This window comes from Tyto alba, unplaced genomic scaffold, assembly GCF_018691265.1.
Source record: "Tyto alba isolate M040663 unplaced genomic scaffold, T.alba_DEE_v4.0 Super-Scaffold_5, whole genome shotgun sequence".
Lineage (NCBI taxonomy): Eukaryota > Metazoa > Chordata > Aves > Strigiformes > Tytonidae > Tyto > Tyto alba.
The window spans coordinates 2860753-2880866 of NW_024881326.1; the positions used below are offsets into that span (position 1 = coordinate 2860753).

The window sequence follows — 20114 nt, forward strand, 5'->3', positions numbered from 1 at the left end:
ACCAGGATGTTGCTGGTTGCACAGAGGTTTCGAGCGAAGCCGGCCGGAGGGGCTGGCGCGGGGCAGAAGGGACGAGCAAATCGCCGAGCAGAAGCAGGGTGGGAAAAAAAAAAAAAAAAAAAAAAAAAAAAACACAAAACCTCAGGGAAGGTTTAGGAGCCACAGAGCCGTTTTGTTTTCACGAAAAAGGCTCATTCAGGCCCTGCTCGCACAGGCGCACCGCTCCCCTCCAGCCGCACGCATCCACCCACGACACCCAGCCACGAATTCCCCAAATACGCACCCATCCTGCGCTTGTTCCGAGCGGGAGGCGAAACGCCAGAGAGCACCACCGAGAGAAAAAACCTAACCCTTCCTTTCATCGCCGCTACCACCACAGCTTGTTTGGGATAATATATCATAAACCGTATCGCTCGCGAGCAGCACAGTTCATTTCGGAGACGAGGATTTCATTATTTCCCCCACCACCACCACCACCACCACCACCACCCCCGTTTCAGCATCCTCCACGCACACACACAGGTCACATCTTACACTTAGTAAGCAAAACACATTACCGCTGCCACCGCTGCACGGCCGCGCAAGCGGTTCAGAAATTAAAAAGAGACCGGAATAAAAACCGCACGAACCCAATTCTCCACCGCTCGCTAGACAGATGGTTAATTATATTCACAGCCGCATTTTTCGCTGGGATAGAGTTTCAGACAATGAGCCAGTTTTATTTGATTAGCCAGTTTTCTAGTTTAATACACGGAATGACAGTTACTTCCAGGGTTGGGGCTTTTTTTAAAAAAAAAAAAATAATAAAAAAAATCCTATCCCCACCCCCATCCTTTATTATTTTTTTTTGTTCTGGCCGAGGCTGAAGTAAGTGCAGCCGTGCACCCCCCACCCCCCCCGTGTAAATTAACCCCGCGGGGGGAGCGGGGCCGGCCGGAGGGGTCATGCTCCCCCCGGGGCCCTGCGGGGCGGCGCCCCCCCGCCCAGCGCGGCACCTGCCCGGGGGGGGGGGGGGGGGGGGGAAGAACGGACAGACACACGGACGACGACGCGGCGCCAAGTTACCCAGTGCAGGCCGCCCCCCCCCCCACCTTACCCCCCCCCCCCACCCACACAGACACACACACCGGCCGCCCCGCTCTTTCCGCCGCCGCGCAACTTCCCCGCAGGCCTCCGCACCGCCGCGCAAGGCCGGCATTCCCATCAGCATCCCCCCCCCCCGCTTCTCCTCACCCTCCTCTTCCTCCTCCTCCCCCGCGGGGTGTGTGTGTGAGGGGGATGGGGGGTTCCGTGGGTGTGCGGGGGGGGTGGGGGGTGGGTTCCGCGGGTGTGTGTGTGTGTGTGTGTGTGGGGAGGGTGTTCCGCGGGTGTGGGTGAGGCGGGGGTTCCGCGGGTGTGTGTGTGTGTGTGTATGTGGGGAGGTTACGCGGGTGGGTGGGTGGGTGTGTGTGTGGCGTGGGGGGGGGGGGGGGTTACGCGGGTGCGTGTGTGTGCGCGGGGAAGCGCCGCGGCGGCGGGACTCACCTCAGCGCCGGGCCCGCGAGGGAGGCGGCGGCGCGGGGCCGGCGGGTCCCCCCGCCCGCCAGGCGGTGTCGGCGGCGGCGGCGCTCAGCGCTGCTCCATGCAGCCCGGGGCCCCGGCGCGCGCAGGTGGACGCGCCCGCCCCCCCCCCACCCCCCTCCCTCCTTTTCCTTTTCCCTTTCCCCAACCCCCCCCCCCCAACCCCCCACCCCCCCCCCCCCCGCCGCCCCGCGCGCGCCGGCCCCCGCCCCTCCCCCCGCGCGCCGGCCCCCCCGCCCCTCCCTCCCTCCCTCCCCCCCCCGCCGCCGCCGCCGCCGCCGGGCCCTCGGCGGAGCCAGCGCTCCCGGCCCTCAGCGCCCCGGCGGCCCCACGGCCGGGCTCCCCGCGGCGCGCAGCCGGCCCCGCGCTCCCCGCGGAGGGAGGGAGCGGCTCCCGCCTCGCCCCCGCCGCCTTCCTCCTCCTCCTTCCTCCTCTTCGCCGCCTCCCCCCCCCACCCCTCCGTGCCCATTCAGGAGGTGCCGGGGAGCGCCGCCGCTGCCATTGTTCCCTCAGCCGCGGGACCGGCGCCCGTTACCCCCCCCCCCCCCCAATCCACACACACGGGAGCGCGCACCCCGCCGCTACCGGGCATAAAGGGCGCGTGGCCGCGGCCCCCGGCGGGGCGGGGCGGCCTCACCTGAGGGGGGAGGTTTTTTTTTTTTGGGGGGGGGGGGGGGCGCAGCTGCCCGGGCAAGGAGGGAAGGAGCGGCCCTTCCCCGGTCTCTCCTCGAGCAGGGGTGGGGAGGGAAAAGATGGGCGCCGGGAGGAAGGGAAAGGCGAGCGGTGGGCGGTCGGTGCTTCGCCCGCGGCCCGCTCGGCAGGGCAGGGCCCCGGGAGGGTGTCAGCCCCCCCCCCCCCCCCCCCCCCCCCCACGGGCACGGGAGGGAAAGGCGCTCCTCGGGGGAGGGGGCTGGCAAGCCGGGTTTCAATCTAAAAGCTCAAGGGCTGGCAGAAGAGAAGAAGGGAGAAGGGCTGGGATCGGCGCTGATGGTTTATTTTCGTTATCGCGTTATGAATCCACAGAACGGCTTCTAAAACTCCGCATTGAAAGAGGCTGCTTCAGCTCGGGGGCTGCTCAGGACTCACCACGCACCTGAGGAGGAAGGCAGGGACGCACCACCAGACGCTGCCTTTTGTGGAACAGGAGGCCGAGGGAAACAGGAGGCTGCAGCTCTGGAACCCGCAGGCTTATAAAATACATCCATCCTCGCAGGACCCCCACACCAGCTCGGAGTATTGCAGCCCTATTTCTCCATGACAGCCGCAGCGCCGCTCGCCTCGCACGTGCGCCATGGCCAGAGTTACTGCACCAGGGGGGCTGGAGGAAAGTTTTGTTAGTGTGTCTTCTGAAGCGACAGAAACGTTTAGCAAGTAGAAAGCAAACCAGACGGAGGTAGTTGGACGGCGATCGAAGACAAGCAAGATGAGCATTAGGCTTCTTGGTTTCGTTAAATCCACTGTGATACGTAGGAGAGGTTCCTCTGCGCAGGTTACCGTGTGAGCTTACCCCAAATTCGGCTCATTTTGCATCTGACACAAACCCTACAGTCTAAAAAGTTGATCAGGTAATACGGTAACTAAATTTTTAAAATACTGAGCACTTTAGTCCTTGTTCTCACAGCACGGGAGACCCCCACCTGTACATGCAGTAATAAAACAGGAATAGCGTAGAGCAGCATATGTAACGTGCTCTGAATTCGGAACGCTTTGCACATCCACTTTCAGTACCACAAAATAAGCAACTAATCTCATTTGTTCTTCGTTAACAGTGGTACCCAGGACATGCCATACATCACATGCAAATAAATCCTTCAGTGGCACTGCAGCAGGGCACATACTTGCAGTATAACTGCACATACTTGCGGTATATTCTGCCCTGCTGCAGAAACAGAGGTGAGGAGTAAATGATTTGACTAAGGCCACGGAGCAAGTCCTTGTCGTAGCCATAGCACCTCCCTGTCCTATCCCCAGTTACTGTTTTCCTCTCTGGGATCACCACACTGCTGGGGAAATTGCACAGTTCAGTCCCCATATACCTTTGCCCGTTTGTAATCTCTACCACAGCGCTGCATTTGATTTCTCACACAAACACACACGTCATCTTCTTGACAGAAAGATTCAAGTAATATACATGAATAATTAATCGGGGTCAAGTGAGATGGCGACAGTGCACCTGGCAGTGCTCAGGAAAACAAACATACATTTGCATGGTGCTCATTAACTAAATGCTTTCCGAATTTCATGAACTCAGGGCAGGTTTTGCCCTCGGTCGCTGCCCCGCCACACTGCGTACGGGCTGTACTACCCTCAAAAGTGCCACTGAAGGGACACGAGCAAATGTGGCAGCTCCTCTGCCGAGGCACCCCTCAGCGAGCAGGAATGACGTGACCAGAAGGGCCTGGGCACCAACACCCAAGTTTGGTCAGACCTACCCAACTCCTGGGGCCGTCTTTGGAAAGGAGACGGCAGCGGTGCTGCGTGCAGGGAGGCTGGCAGCCACGGCCATCAGCAGAACATCATCACACAGATAAGATTAGACGTAAGCGTGGGGAAAGGCATGATGGAAATTAAAAAATACGTTCAATTAAATAAGCATTGCACCTGGATCCAGTTTAGAAGACAACAACCCAAGTATTTATTTAAATGCTGTCTTTTAGACAGAACACAAACATAACGCTCAAAGATTTTCTTAGTAGCTGTGGAAGAATATAATGCCTTTAGTTTCGCATATCTACATGCTACTCATTGAAGGGACTTCAATTACAGAACTACCACAATACTCACCGATCTGCAGCATAAAATTCTGCACAGCATCTTGGGCAATCTTAAAAATTAACAGTCTGTGCACTGTGATCTTTTTATGTACTGCCACAAACAGATGTAAAAAGTGCACTGACATGATGGAAGTGCAGCTACCCACCTTGGCTGGGTATTAATTTTCCAGACTGTCAAGTAAAGACTCACAGGTGCGACAAGAAGATGCTAAGAAAACTCCTTTTGGCAGGAAGAGATCAACAAAACCCTGCGCGAGGAGCGATTGCGATGCCAGCCAGCACCTCGCTCTGCCCTGCCGCACACCCTCGCTGCTCTCCTGACCTCCCCAGTCCAGTGCTGCTGCAACGTGCATCGTAATCATTCACTACAACCTGTAAGACGGAGCAGATCAGACATCTACATCTGTCCCATCCTCCCAGCTGTCTTCACACAAAATCCGTGTGCCCAGACACATCTTCATGCCGGGAGCCTGCGCTTGCTTGTCTGCCCAGGAAGCAGAGTTGGAGCCTAAAATAGCAAAACCTGGATTATGGCATTAGGCCAATGCCACGCTGGTTCCCACTTCTCCAAGCGCCCATTTCCTGATCATTCCTTCTTTTCCTGACGCATGGGAGCCTCACTAAGTCACACCCAATACGGGTTAAATCCTTCATTTGGCACGGCCCGATTTATTTCTGCTATACGCAGCCCCTCTGCTAAATAGTACCAGAGAGAAAGGCAGAGGTTCACAGGAGGATTCTGGTTTGCCTGTGGCACAACACAAACATGATTTTTCATAGAGCTCAAATCCCACGCTCTTGGGTAAGCCTGGAAAGCCATGGCTCAAGAAGAAAGCTGCCCAGATGTTATGAACCCTAAAAACCCAGAGCAAAAGGCAGCAGGATACCAGGAGACACCACCCTCCTATCCCACCCCGCCACAAAGAGCTGGAGAGGATTTCTTCCCTGACTCTGTCAGACTTTCAGGACCAACTTCTGAAGAAGAACAGTGTAATGTAGAGCCCTAGCAGAACAGGAGGCACTCCGGGCAGAGGTGAGGTTTTGATTCGGGTGGGTGAGGGACTCGCCCTGCCTCCTCCTTCCTCGGTCCTGATACGCGATTCAGAACTGACTGTATGCTGCGGGAAGCAATGCTGAGCCTGCAAACAGGGATTCACTCTTACTGAGGCTGAAGCAATTCCTGAAGAAGAAACAAAGCTGCAGTCATGAACTTCTCCTTTCCTAGCTGTCACACCTGGCGAGCCCTAGAACTTTCACAAAAAGTCACTCAAACCCTACCCAGAACAGTTCTTCCTTACGAACCCCACTGGTTGCAGAAAGACTCCCTCAACAGTCCTGGCTTTTTGCATCCCCCTTCCAGTGGGCTGGCTAAGAGGAGCTGGAGGAACAGTGCTGCTATTTAGTCCATCTTCTCTTTGCCCTGACGGGTGATGTTTCAGAAAGACTCAGGAGAAACTCCAGGCTGCTGGTGACCTCTCTGGGCAAGACAAATTTCCAATCTGCTCGATGGAGCTGTACAAGGAAGGAAGGTGAGGAAGGTCCCAGATTAGTTTTCCAGGCTTCTCCGCTCCCTGATACGTTCCTTGCTCCACCAGTCAACCCCCTCCACCCAAAAAAACACCCAACCTTCCTCTGCAACCCCTTCACAAGGCTAAAATCTCCTTATTGAAGCCAGAAAGTTCCAGCAGGTTATGAGCCTCTGAGGCTCCCATGGCCCAACACAACATTAAAACTGTGCTGCTAATAGGCTCTGATCCCCCAAATTAGTCCGTATCATCTCTCCATTTCCCCCCACCTTCCTCCCAACAGTTCGACTTCAAATTCTAAATCTCTGTGTTTAAATCGTGCATTTGTCTTACCATGTTTCCACAGCCAAACACCTCATTATTGGTGGCTTCTGAACAGGAGGAAATAAAAGCTTACCTCTGTGCCTTGGCCAAGACGAATGCTCTGCGGACAGAAGGCTCTGTGTTCTCTCATTTCCTTGGCAGGACTGACAACCTCGGCCACTTGAGGGGAGGCTACTGGATTAGCCGGGAGGGAACAAAAAAGGGAGAAAAAAAAAAAAAAAAAAACAACAAACCAACCAGCAATGACAAAAAAGGCTCAAGCAAGGTCTGGTGTGTTCGCAGTGAGCCAGAGCACAGGTTAGAACAAAACCTGGAGAAGGCAAAAGGATCGGGACACGTCCAAGTAGAAAGCTGAGCGAGGGAAGGAGGGACCGGTGCGCTGAACGACAGCCCCTGAGGCAGCACGACCGAGCGCAGCGGCAGAGCTGTGGAGCCGCTTGGCTCTCGCCAGCCCCCGGGCTGAACCTCCCGGTGCCAACTGCAGCGTCGGGGTCCCCCGGCCCCCTCTGCACTCCCGCGTCCTTTCGCCCGCCGAGGGGACGCGGTCGGACAGCGTAACGGCAAACAGCGCAGATGGATGGTGCCGGCTCCCTGGGGTGAAGGCTCCTGGACTTCTGCACGGGATTTCGGCGCGTGTGTGGTGATCCCCACGCAGCCTGTGCACACCTGATTTACTGCTCAGGCATCGATCCTTGGCCCAGCACGTGCCTGGAAAAAAATCAGCCCTGCTGGGGGTTCGGTATTGATTTGGTCTGCTCACGGGCAGCCACTCCAGTGACCCAGAGGAGGCCAGGCACCATCTTTCATGTTATGCCGGTGTCTGTTTGGGGCGGGCTGCACGAAACAGAAGAAAGTTCAGGCCTGTTCATGGCTGAGGGAGTTGTTCCTTGTAGTGTTCTCGTGAATTATTTCCTTTCTTTAGGAAACATTAAGCTCCTTGTGCCTGGAGGCACCTCATGCTTTATGCTTCTGCTTGAAGTGCAGAGGATGCTCCAGCAGTGAACAGAGGTTACAGAGAGCAGGGCTGATGAAATGGTTGGGTTAATGGGGATGGGGCAGCGATGTGCCATGGCCACGTAGGCCGTGCCATCCCAGCTGCTGCTTGGCCGATCTTCCAAAATAAATCCAGCCTCAGAGAAAGGCGTAAAAGTAAATTCATCTTGCCAGCAGAAGTGTTCTCTAAAATGAGTGTTCATGACAATGCTCACTTCCTTCCAACCTAAACATCCTTCAGCTATTTTCCTGAAGCCCCGGAAGCTTGGGAGGTTCTTTGAGTCAGCTTGCAATTCACCTCTGCATCAGCCTACAGAATCACTAAAGTTCAGCTCTTGCCTCTTTTTAGCCCCATCTAATTATGCAACTCAGCTACAGCGACAACAACAGTTTTGCTGAACGTGCAACAGCCTCGACGTCGTATTTTGGTGTGGGGAGACAGAAGGAAAAGCTGTTTCAAGTTCAAGCGTTTCTACGGGGCTTGACTGATGTGGAAAAGCCAGAGCCCTCTCCGCTGTATCTGAAGTCAAACACCTTCTTCTCGGGGGTCCTGGATGTGCCCCCATCTACCCGAACAGAAAGGTACAAATCTTGGAGTTTTCCCTACCCATGTTTCTTCAGGACTGTAGTTCATTAACGACAAGAAACGCAGATTCATTAGTGTGCATTAACCAATGCCTTTCCTATATTACCACTGCTGTCTCCAATCAAAGAGTCATTTATGGAAAACAAGGGCAGAGGGAACAACACGCTTTGGCAGCTTTAAGATTATACGCCCAGAGCTTTATACCCTCTGTCTTATATTTTTACGTTAAAGTATCATGAGATATTACCATATTTTTCATTATTATTTGTAGCACTAAATACTGCAGCACACAGTGCCAGATGGCTAATATTCAGAACAAAAATAATGCCAGGCCAATCTTAGAAAGACTCAATGAGAATGTAACAGCATGAATTCATCCTACTTTCCTAATGCATATAGTTAAAATATTAGCAGACTTAAAATCTGGGTTTCCAATTTAGAAGAATAGCATATCATAGAATTATATGCATGCATATATACATATATTTAAATATGTATGTATAAAAATTTTAATTCCTTTCCATTTTCTTTGCCTGTTTCAAGGGTCTTAACACAATACACAGGCACATCTTCTTTCACCCTTTAGAAGGTTATTTTGACCAAAAATGCATCAGGAACATAAGCAAAAACCTTTTTCCAGAAACTGTTATTGGTATAAAATACTTTATGTTTTTTTTTCAAATATATAAACAGCTTGAGTCCTAAACTTAACCAGATGGAAACGTGCCTACAAAGAGTTGGATCTAATTCAGAAGAGACTGACAGCCAACAGATGAGCCAATTTAGACCATTCTATGCCAAAAATGGTCAATCATGTTATCTTATGTGTGACTCTACTCTGGCAGATGCCAACTCTATCCAAACAACTTCAAGCATCTTTCTGGAAGATAAGATTATTTTACACACACTTAAAAATCATAATAATGCTTGATTTTTCTGGAAACATTCCACTTAGTTTCAGCATTTTCACAAGAGATTTTTATTAATTCGGTTTAGGGGTTTTTACTTTTTTTGTGTAGCCTCCTAACAGAATAAATGCTTTACAATCCAACAAAGACTGATTAGAAAAATACAAAATTGCAGTTCAGTGACAGTCCCCCATTTATTTAAATATTAATAAAAGGAAAGCTTTACACCTGTGCAAACCACTTAAGCTTCTCTCTTAAGGCAAAATGCCTACTTCCAAAAACACACAGAAACACAACAGTAAATACAGCTTAAATGTACCTCCTGCATCCCTCATACTTCCCCAAAATTAAGACTAGAGTTAAATGACTTTTTGTTTTATGGAGAGTAATTGCAACCAAGGGTTTTTTTTTAAATTTGTAAGTCATAATCACTCGGTGAATTTTACTTTTTTTTACATTCTGGAAAACATTTGACAGATATGCTGTTAATCTGCCTCAGACGGCGGCAGGAAAGGCCCTCCTCCTCTGTCACCTATATGCTCCCCCTCCAGGGAATACAGCACTGGTGTGCTTACTTTTTTCCCCTTGTTGCCCCCAGTCTGAGTTAGAATAGTCAAAAGGGGGAAGAAACACTTATTCAGTTATTAGCCCATCCTGACAGCACAGGACCATTTAATTCACTCTCCCATGCATCACATAACCTGTATTTAAGCCCTGTATCTGCTGTCAGCTTGGTCTGTGTTTAAACTCAGTCTGAATTTTAGTTTCACGCTAAAGCCCTAGGAGGTCTCAGGTGATGGGATTTGTCTGTTAGATTGAAAGGTCCAGAAACTGGCGTAAACTCTTCGTAGATCATCATCTTTCAGAGGACACCTTGAAAGGCCACATTTAAAAAGACTAACATCTTCAAATCTGTTGTTTCCAGAGAGAATAATGCAAGCTTTTCTTCCAAAGAAGAGAGCAGCAGTTCTGCTAGATAGCCTGTAGTTTGGGTGTTGTCTTGACAATCGCACACAAAGTTGCAATTTCATTTTCCATTTGTATAGTAGGTAATTGCACTGCCTGTGTGAAGTAACCTTACCTCATCCAGCAGAAGGGAGCCAGGCAATTATCTATAGGACTTATGGCAAGGTCTCAATTTCCAACCTTTTTATAGCGTCTTTTGTGATGACAGTCCCAAGATTTTGAGATCCACAGACATTAATCTAGACTGAAGTCTAGACATTTGGAAGGTTTTAGAGATCTTCCTTATAGGACAAATATATATCCTCAGTTGTGTGATCACTTTCTTACATTGTTCCTGCTTCTCTTCAAAAAGACAGTGTCAAGATGTGTATGACTGGAGAGCCTGACCACAGATGTTGACTTTGCACTTGAGGCAACGCTCACAGAAAGGCTCAGTCACACTGGAAGGATTCACGTACGCGCAACCCGGGCACACAACGTTCAGTCTCAGCTGATGAAAAAACACCAGGCTTTAGGTAACCACACCCTGCTCACCTCAGCCTTTTCCCTAACTAGTCCTAGCTAGTCCGTAGATTGTATCGTTCTTGTACCTTGGCCGCACGTTGGGCTCCACTCTAGAACCATCCTAAGATGTTGCAGCTAGTCTTTACAGAGCCAGCAGTGGTTTTGTATTACATTAAACAGTGTAATCTGCTGCAGACTGATCCACAAAGATCACTTTCCAGTCTGCACCGGGGAGCAGCTTCAAGGTGACTCATCGGTAGGACCAGCGATGCTCTGTCCAACCTGACCCAAGGCTGGCGAGAAGGTACGGAGCCCTTGGAAAGAACCACAAACTGCTGGAGAAGCTCTTGGAGAGAATGGAAAGTTAACATTTTATCACTTAGGTGGGTTTGGGTTTTTTAAATAATCAGTTAATTTCCTGTTTATGGATAAAGAAACATATCAGTCAGCCACAACCAGGCTGATGACAGCTTTTCTTCAGTTCTAGATAAAACACCCGGCTGAATAGCAAGAGGCGGTTTAGACAGTGCCAAGGGCTTCCCTTCACATTTTTGTTACCATACTCATAGCTGTTGCCCACCGCTGTTGTATGATCTGCGATGCAAAAACTGTGTTGGCAACAGTTGGGTGATTCAGCAAGTACAGTTTTTTCTATGGCCATGTTCTTTTTTGCACCTATTTTAAAGAGCAGCACCGGCTGAATGTAGTTGGCTACATTGCCACTACCTGGTAAAGCCATGTTTTCTTCAGTTTCTGTGCTGTCTTTCTAACAGGTCTGAAAGCAGGCTCAGCCTCTAGGACAAGTGTGTATTACAGCAAGTAAATGTTGCCTGCAAAATGCATCATAGAGGAAACTTTGTTCCACTGCAAAGAACCACATGCTTCAGTCACAGGGCGTGACAAACTAAGGCAGCAAGGAATCTTTTCTTGTAGAACCACCCAGCTCATCTACTTGATTGGTCACACACACCTTGCATGTTCAAGGCTTTCTACACTTAGATGACACAGGTGCAGGTGTGAGTTCGCATCTTTCCCAAGACTGAACATTTAATTTCAAATTGCCGCCGGGTTGTTTGGAGCCATAAAGCCGTTAGTCTGTGTTCGCTGCCCGTGCAGACAGCACTGGTCATGTCAAAGCGCTCAACAGCAAGGACTTCGTGAGGTTCCTCATCTCCTCATCTGTTCCCTGCAAAGTTCAGAGGCTATTTTCACTTCATTTTCTCCTACAGTCAGAGCGAAATAATCTGTTGATTAACTTTATTTTAATCTGGCTCGAACATTAAGAATGTATCATGGTCATTTATTTAGAAATTCACCTGAAGGACAGCACTGGTCCGTGAAGAAGACTTTTGGCTCCCACTTTGGAACACAACCACTCCATTTCCATGAAATACCACTTGCATCTCACTGCAGTCAATAGGAATAAAAACAAGTGTGTTTAACAGATGTCGCAAGCAGTTTCCAGATTGTGACAGCTTTCCAACATTTTCTAGTTGATTGTTATTACAAGATCCCTGTAAGTCACCAGCAAGCATGGCAGCCTCTTACTCTGCTCATCATGTTCCCACTGATGACGTGAGCTGTCAGACTGTAAACTCGAAGTTGTCAAATAGCTATAATTTGCAGATACAGTAAAAGAGCTTAACGTTCCTTTAAGTACTTAAGTGATGTATTCAGTAGAATTTATGGTCTGTAAAAGTCTGCAGAGTTTTCTAGTTAGAACAGCATTTCCAAAGGACAGCTCAAAGGTCAGTAAAGCAGCTTTGGTCACATCAGAGCCTGCCATTAGGCATGAGCTTATATTCCCACTCAATCAATTTCCACAGAGATTTTAAATCCAACCCTAAAACCAGAGCCATTTGTAGGATTTGCCTTTCTAGACATCTATTAGGATCACTCTGACATTTATTTGCTAAAATTTGTCTACTCTCCAGTAGACTAAACAGCTAGAAACTTTTGGGCCTTAGATTAAAATAAAACAAACCCCACAAAATCATCAACAGAAACGTTGCTTTGGGCAACCTGGTCTAGTGGAAGGTGTCCCCGTCCATGGCAGGGGGTTCGAACTGGACGACCTGTAAGGTCTCTTCCAACGCAAACCACCCTATGATTCTATGAAAACACTTTTTGTCAGCTTCGAGATCTGATCGTACATTGAAAAGTAGTTTTCCCTTTTGCTTTCACAAGTGTTACTTGCATCTGACTTGCTGTCAATTACTCCTATGCTATTTATATTAGGTAATCTTTTCAATATTGCAGTCCGCCCTCAGTTGTCTCCCGTTCCCCCTTATATTAACTGTGGTCTCTGTTTATATTTAGTACATACATACATACTCGGGGCTTAATGGTATGGCATGATGGCTTTATCTGTATGAATTAGGAGTTGAGAGTGTTACACACTTGTGAATTACATACACATCTCCTAGGAGAAGATATAAAATGCTTTAAACACACCACTCCAGTGCATATTGTACACAAGGCACGCATTACAGGCTGTTGTGTGGATAAATACTTTCCCAATTGTGGCTGAGAGCTGTTGCATCATGGAAGTATCCAGCTAAGTCTGACAGAATTACAGTAACTAATATACAAACCTATGACACAAAATGCACAAAGGAAGTCTTAGACATCTTTAATCAACTTACAGTCACTTTTTAGCACAAAATATTTTGTGACTTCAGAATCTAATACCCAGTGGAAATTCTGACCACCAATTTTGCTGGGAGCATAGCTCAGGCAACAACAACTGCTTTTAAAAAAACCCCATCCTAATGTTCCACACGCTGCTACCATGTACAGGAAACCTCTTGTTTAGCAACAGCTAAATCCTGTCCCCGCTGAGATTCAGGAGGTAACATTTTAGCCGTGGAGTTCTACATTTGGTGGCAGAAGGTTTCTGTGGTCAGCTGGGGATTTCTAACATCAAAAAATCCAGGGGACTGATAAGGAAGCATAAAGCTAATGGGGACTGAATTCAGTTGCCTCCACGTATTACAGCCATACAGCACGCAAACACAGATTTCAACAGACAGGTATGCTCTTTGCAGCCGCACTAAGCAGTAATAAAGGGTTCTGGTACACACTAACCTTTGGTGGACGTGACATTCAAAATCATTCTTTCCACACTGCGAGAACTGTGTGCATGTACCACTCTGCAAAGCTACCTCTGACCCCTTTGGAAGCACTGCCACGTAACATGATCACACACAGAGATGCTACTGAAAATTAGATGTCTGTAGAACTGGAATAATACATAAGCCACAGTGGACAAAAGACAGCACCGAGCAGGCTGTTGTTGTCAGCTTCCTCATATTTCAGGCTACTTGCCTGTCCGAACCGGGAAAAGCAGATGCTGTGGCAGAGCTCCCCAAGCAGCACTTCATAAAACAAACCTCTCCCCGCGAGACAGCCGCTACGTGCGAGGTCCGAAGGTAACACAAGGGCCTTCATTGTGCAGCGTCCCATCCCACGGAGGTCACCTGAGAAGGTCCTTTGAAAGGCAGCACCCCTCTGCAGCACAAAAGGGGGAAAAGCCCAGCCCTAAAACAGAAGCTGTCAATGTTTCCTCAAGTTTATAGACAGGAAATATTTTAGGGAGAATTACAACCTAGATATGGGGAGAAGGAAGGAAGAAGAGTCAACAAAGCAAAGTAACGTAATGTTTAAGGAGAAGTGATCAGATTTCATGCAAAGCTGCAAGGAAGACTGCAAGCAGCTGCTGTAATATGAGGCCAAGATTAGCATTCAGAGTTTGCAGTTAAGTAATTGAATTTAGAAAATCTTCCTTCCCCCACTAACTCAGGTTCACCTCTGAATTTCTCTTACTCTGGCATAAAATATTGTTTTTTGAAAAAAAAAAGTCACTGCACTGTACAACCTAAGGTCATTAACTTATTTTTATCCCAGAAACTCAGGAACCACTGCTTGCTCAGGCAAATGACATTTTCGGTAGCATCCATTATAGTCCCTCTATGGTTTATACACATCACACCACCACACATTAACCGATTCCCTCCACACCCTCTGAGATAAACTTCAGGTGTTCCATGATACAATTTTCTAGGTTACTAATCTTTCCAAATTCCTCCCAATCTCTACTTTAAACAGTTCCCAGATACACACATGCACTTTAAACATGCATAGAAGTCTGGATTCAACCGTTAATAAGTCTAAAGTCAGCCCAAAACCTTTCTCTTGTTAATGCTACAGATATTTGTGATGCCTACTACACAACCTATGGGAGAGCTGCCCAAATACACTAGACATTCATCTACTTCATAGATCAGCTTCCCCATGTCAGCAGTAGTACGTTACTGCTTAGCATTTTAGTCGTTTTGCTTCTCTTGCTAACATTTAAGAAACTGTTCCTTTGAACTTCCTCCCAGCAGAGACTACAGGACTGTTCTAAGACTTGACCTGGTGCAGGTTTTTTTTTGGTGAGGTCTTGTGATCCCAGGTCCAAAACACGTAAAACCCATCACCAGCAGAATCCTTATACAAGCTTTGAAATAAAACAGTGTGAAGTTTGCACAAGGCAGAAGTAATAGCTCCAGTCTAAAACACTTTTCCCTTGTATCCTGCCAAATATCCCCGATTACTTGAATCACATATCAAGTAACAGTATCAACAAGCCACGTCACTCGTTACCTTTTGCAAATTCTGCAAACACTATTTTTCCCAGAAAACATTCCCTGGTTTTAATTGTAACTAAGCGCAATCTTTTATCTGTGTTCAGAAGCCAGGAAGTTTTTCAAATCACTGAAGAAACAGAGATTTTTACACCCCTGTGTGAAAATACATCAACATGTATTTCCATTTTTTAAAAGCTGCATGGTCCATTTCATAATTCATGCATCAGCTGTACTTGAAATGTTCGCTCCCAATTACAGACTGACCTGCACATTCCATTTTCTCTAACTAGCAGAAAATGGAAACTTTTCATCTTTTCAACCTCCATTTTTCTAAATATTCGTTGGTATATGCACAAGGCCAGGAAAATCTTCAGATGACACTTGCAGAGCGCTTTACAATGCATTCAAAGGACACAGCACAAGCTAATATATTGTGTTTCAGCCTGTTTCTTCCTCTCCATAATGGAGGGAGAAAACTCTCCTTTTCCCTCTCTCCTCTCCAGGATAAGGTTGATAGCTTTACAAGACACATTTTAAGTTGGTGTGACATAAATGCTGTACTTGACAATTTTATAAAGGGCTACAAAGCATTGAAAACTGGAAATGAAATGTGGGGGAGCTGTCACATTAGTCTTTCAGCTTTGGGGATGTTATTTTAAATTCTGCCCTAAGACACTAGTAAAAATGCATTTTTCCTCAAATTAATAAATCCACTGTGCACCTTAGTACAACTGACACTCCCCATCTGAGAGCGATCCTGCGCTGAACCACTAAGGTGACTATGGTCATGACTACATTGCAGCTGTAGGAAACTGGCACAGCAGCTCTGATTTCAGAGATTTCATTATGCACACAAACGATATTCCATCATCCCCACTTTCACAAGTGCCCAGTGACTCACAAGGAAGTTAATCAAAATTTACTCTCACCGGACATGCCTTGAAGTCTCTTTAGGAAGCCACCTTTAGCCTACACACAGCTTGCCAGTCTAACTAGCAACACTACATGTGAAGAGGATTGTGATGGGGCTGACTAAACGTCCATCTGGATGAGCACTTTGGTGGATGCCACACACCAGTTGTTTAGACTCTGAAGCGTCCACAGGACAATAAACAGCAACACTTCCCCTCTTCTATCACAGAACAGGTTGGGTTGGAAAGGACCCTAAAGATCACCTAGTTCCAAGCCCCTGAACCTGGCAGGGCCCCCTTCCCCCAGCCCAGGGTGCTCCCAGCCCCGTCCAACCTGGCCTTGAACCCTTCCAGGGAGGGGGCAGCCACAGCTGCTCTGGGCACCCTGGGCCAGCGCCTCACCCCCCGCACAGGGAACAATTTCTGCCTTACATCTAGCCTAAATTTACCCTCTTTCAGTTTAAAACCAATCACCCCTCGTCCTACCCCCACCCCCTGATAAAGAGTCCCTCCCCACCTTTCCTGTCCCCCCTTTAAGCACTGGAAGTACACACAGCAACACACAGCAATGCTTCCAGGCATTTAGCTGGTGCTTTACAAGGTCAACCGAGTCCTGGCTATAGGAGAGTGTTTCTTACTTTAGGTGCTGGTGACGGGTCCTGGCAGCGTCCTGGTGGGAGCCAAGAGGGAGCTGGGGACTGGAACACCCTCATCCCGCTGACCTTCCGCTGCAGGACTGATCTCTCAAGGTTTCTGTTGGTTTTCCAGGCTGCATAAAGCTCCTATGTTTTCCCTGAGTTTAGTCACAACATCTGCAGAAACTGATTAAAAGTCATATAACAGGAATTTTAAAAGATATTCTTCAAGGACTAACCATTTAGGGATTTTCTTAAAAAGAAATCAGGTTTATACACTGAAGTCAAGAAGTAGCTGAATTCTAGAATATCTGTTCTAGAGGATGCCCAGATATCTAGAATTTACCTCCCTCATCATTTCGTCAGTGACATCACCATTTCATTAATAACACAAACTATGCATCACAGTACTGTCACATCAAAACATTCTTATGAAAATATAATAATTATTTTAGAAAAAATGCCCTGGCTCCTTCTAAGAAACAACAAATTCTTCAGCATGAAGTTAAGAAAGCATCCAGTTGCTATCAAATCTCCTCTCCTGTGTGCATGCTGAAACTATAAATTCCCAGCAAACGCCAGGAGTAAAGGTAGGAAAGACTGTTCAGATGCTCAACTAACCAAAATAAACATAATTGGAAATTTTTCACTGGGAAGCAGCAGATAATCGATAGAATACTAAACTGTCACTTCTGCAACCATTGTTTGAACACAGATGGGATGTTAAATGAGCATGGTAACCTCAAAATGATTCCTAATTTATGTGAAGATTATAAAATGCTGGATTTGTAATTACTGTTTTCCTTGATGCACACATGCAACTCAAATTAGCACTAATAGAAGTTATATGTATACATAAAGAAAAAACCCCAATGTACTCCTGCTGCAGCTCTTCCCTCTCAAAAATTAATGACTTTTTTATCAGTAAACATTTATGGAGTACTCCTGCACAGTATTATTACAAGATTTAAAGATATCGTAAATGAACCTTTAGAAACAACAGCTGGAGGTTCATCCAGTTGCACTTGAAAAAATCCAGCCCGCTCCAGGATCTCACATTTGTTCATTCCAAACGTATAGTGTGCACTTTGCAAGAGCGTGCAGAGCCCAGTGACAACTGATTTGAGACAGAGTGACAGCAGGAGCAGTGGCTACTTGTAGCTCAGGGCAATACGGCACAAGTGCATTAGAAGAACTATGAAAATTATGTGTAAATAAATAAATAAAAAAATAAATAAAACAACCAAACCCATCCTGCTTTCTCATTTGATAATGAGAAATTAAGAGTTCAGCTGCACAAAAAAGAAATCCAGCCAGGAGTTACACACAGTGTCATGTCAAGAGCTGAAGCAAATCCTTAAAACATACTTTTGTCGTTCACAAGAATTTATATTTATAAAAATACAGTAAATAAAGAAACTGGCAAGCTTTTACAAGAATTTTCATTCTCATCAGCATGATGTATCTAACATGAGCGCTCTTCACATGCTCTTGCAGCTCCATACACTGAAAATTAAGGGGATAAAAGTGGAGTGGGAACAGAATTCAGGTGCAGTATATGAACTTACCATTCTGCTCAATTATCTGGAATTTGGTTGCCTTATGCTAGCCCACATCCCCATAATTTGTTATCAGCTTCACTGTCCCTACCAAGCACTGCAAAGAATTGCTTTTACTAAAAAGGCCAATTTAAAGCTTCCCTTTCTGAGTGGAAGAGCCTTACTCTCATAGCTGGTCTTAAAATCACCGCTATTCATATTCCATACCAGTGACTGTTTCCTCTGGAAATTGCTGCAAAGCTGGAAACACCGTTACGACAGGACATCCACTTCTATTCACAAAGATAAATCCTTTATTTAGTAATAATTATCTACACAGAGATGAACAACAGGAGTCAGGGTAGGAAGTCTTCCAGCAGAATGTTTACACAATATGATCTTAAGCTAGCTTTTTTTTTTGTTGTTCTTCAACATCTATCTTACTGTACAATGTAAATTTTACATTTCCTTTCTGAAAAGAAACTCGAACATAATTTAAAATCTCAAAGTTAAGAGATGCAGGTAACTGCTAATCCACGTAACAGAACTTCCAAGAGTAAAGTGAGGGATCATCTGCAAGTAACACATTATGAATTTCCATTTGTAAAAAGCAAAACAACCTCCCTGCCAACCACTAACCAAGTTTTCTAATTCAGAGGTTAGAATAGCCAAATTTTGTGTGTTGTGTCTTCCTATCTTGTGCCTAACCAGTTTTTATATAGGAATTAAAATTAAATTCTGTAGGTTCATAGTTAATACATGGCTATACACTGCAAGAAGCAGCCCCTTTTTAATGTCCATTTATCACACACACATTTCCTTTAAAAACAGAGAATGAAAGTGGAAAAAAAAAATTAAATGGCTTTTTCCACTCTAAAATTGCAGACAAAAATTTTGTAATAGATGACTTGAATTTTGAAAAACAACCAGCCAGAAGTCCAGAATATGAAAAGCTGCTCTTTAGAAAAGAGATGTTCCAGATTACAGAAGAACAGAATTACTAAGATCCACAGAGGCTGTGAAAGAGCTCCAAAATAAATGTTTTCAGTAAGAAACTGTAAGACTTTTTAAAGAGATGCCATATATAGTCTTAAGAGTCAGTGCACTACAGTGAGAGTCTCTCCAAAGCCATGAGTCTCCCATTCAGCGTTCTAAACGCCTGCTTCAAATGGTGACACTTGAGTCATAGTATGTGAACAAAAAATAAATAATAAAAAAACAAACAAACAAACAAAAAAAAAAATCAAAGAGAGCACAAGTTTTACTTTCTAGCAGACAGGAGAATCACCAAGTATTGCTACTGCTTCTCTGAAATGCCTGCTCACAAGCAAAACCTAACACTCGGCATTTTGTTCTTGCATCTGTTCAACAGAACTGTGTGAGGCTGTGGCAGCAGAGCATCCTGCTCATTTACAACTCTTCAGCTAGGCAATGACTTTTTTCTGCTTTTATAGGAAGTCTTTCCCATTTAACTTTGGAAAGTAACGGGGGGAGAAAAACCTTTTCGCTCTCATTAGCACAGGTAACTTCTCCCCCCGCCTCCTTTCTCCATTGCTTGCATGTAGCTGCTAATTTTAAAATGGTAAAGTGTACTTTTGTAACCCATGTCTAAGAAACAGACTGACAAGTATAGAGGCTATTCATTCAAATAAAGCCACAAACAAGTCGGAAATGCTTATCCAGCAACCCCGTGGCACAGGAAGTTTTCAGTCATCTCCAGACACTCACTGTAATTCTTTAAAACAAATATTCTACCGTATGACTGGCCTCCTTTTTCAGGAAATGCCTTTGTTAAGAGTTACCTCCCAGCATTCAGGTTGCTTAGAATTGGACAAAGCTGCAGCACATCGACTGGCATCAAAAATGATGGCAGAGATAGGTAATGGCCTTATAGCTGTACCAAACCCTTTACAGATTTAAAAAAATGTTGATAATTTCCGGTATTTACCACCTGAAAACAGTCTTCATTCCAAACCTATAAGGCCCAAGTACTTGCCAAGTCCATCCCCAGTGATAAAATGCTTTGCATAACCACTTGTTCATCTGAAAACTTCCATTCACAATAAAATTTGGCATTAAAATGGCTTTGAGTTTCAGACATTTAAAGGATAATGATAGCTTCTGTGCTCTCTGTAGACAAGTGCAAGGATGTCTAAGCCCTGAAATATGGAAAACTGCTCACTGAGAATAAAAACTTCCCCTCCATCTTTCAGACCAGTGACATTTCTAATAATTGTGGCAAAGGAAAAAAAAAAAAA

The 20114-nt window shown here is 46.4% G+C and overlaps 1 protein-coding gene and 1 long non-coding RNA gene across 2 annotated transcripts in view; both read right to left on the minus strand.

Annotated features, from left to right (window-relative positions):
• The window catches only part of NEXMIF (neurite extension and migration factor), a 170109-nt gene extending 168458 nt beyond the window's left edge, over positions 1–1651 (minus strand). The window contains exon 1 of the mRNA XM_042807217.1: positions 1525–1651. The gene's annotated coding sequence lies outside the window, so the exon portion shown is untranslated. The remainder of the gene's footprint in view (positions 1–1524) is intronic.
• An 882-nt stretch (positions 1652–2533) lies between these two features.
• LOC116959282 lies at positions 2534–7181 on the minus strand. Its single transcript, XR_004405766.2, has 2 exons — positions 6258–7181; positions 2534–5846 (listed from the first exon to the last, which is right to left on the minus strand). It is a non-coding gene; the product is annotated as an uncharacterized LOC116959282 (long non-coding RNA).
• Positions 7182–20114: the final 12933 nt, after the last annotated feature.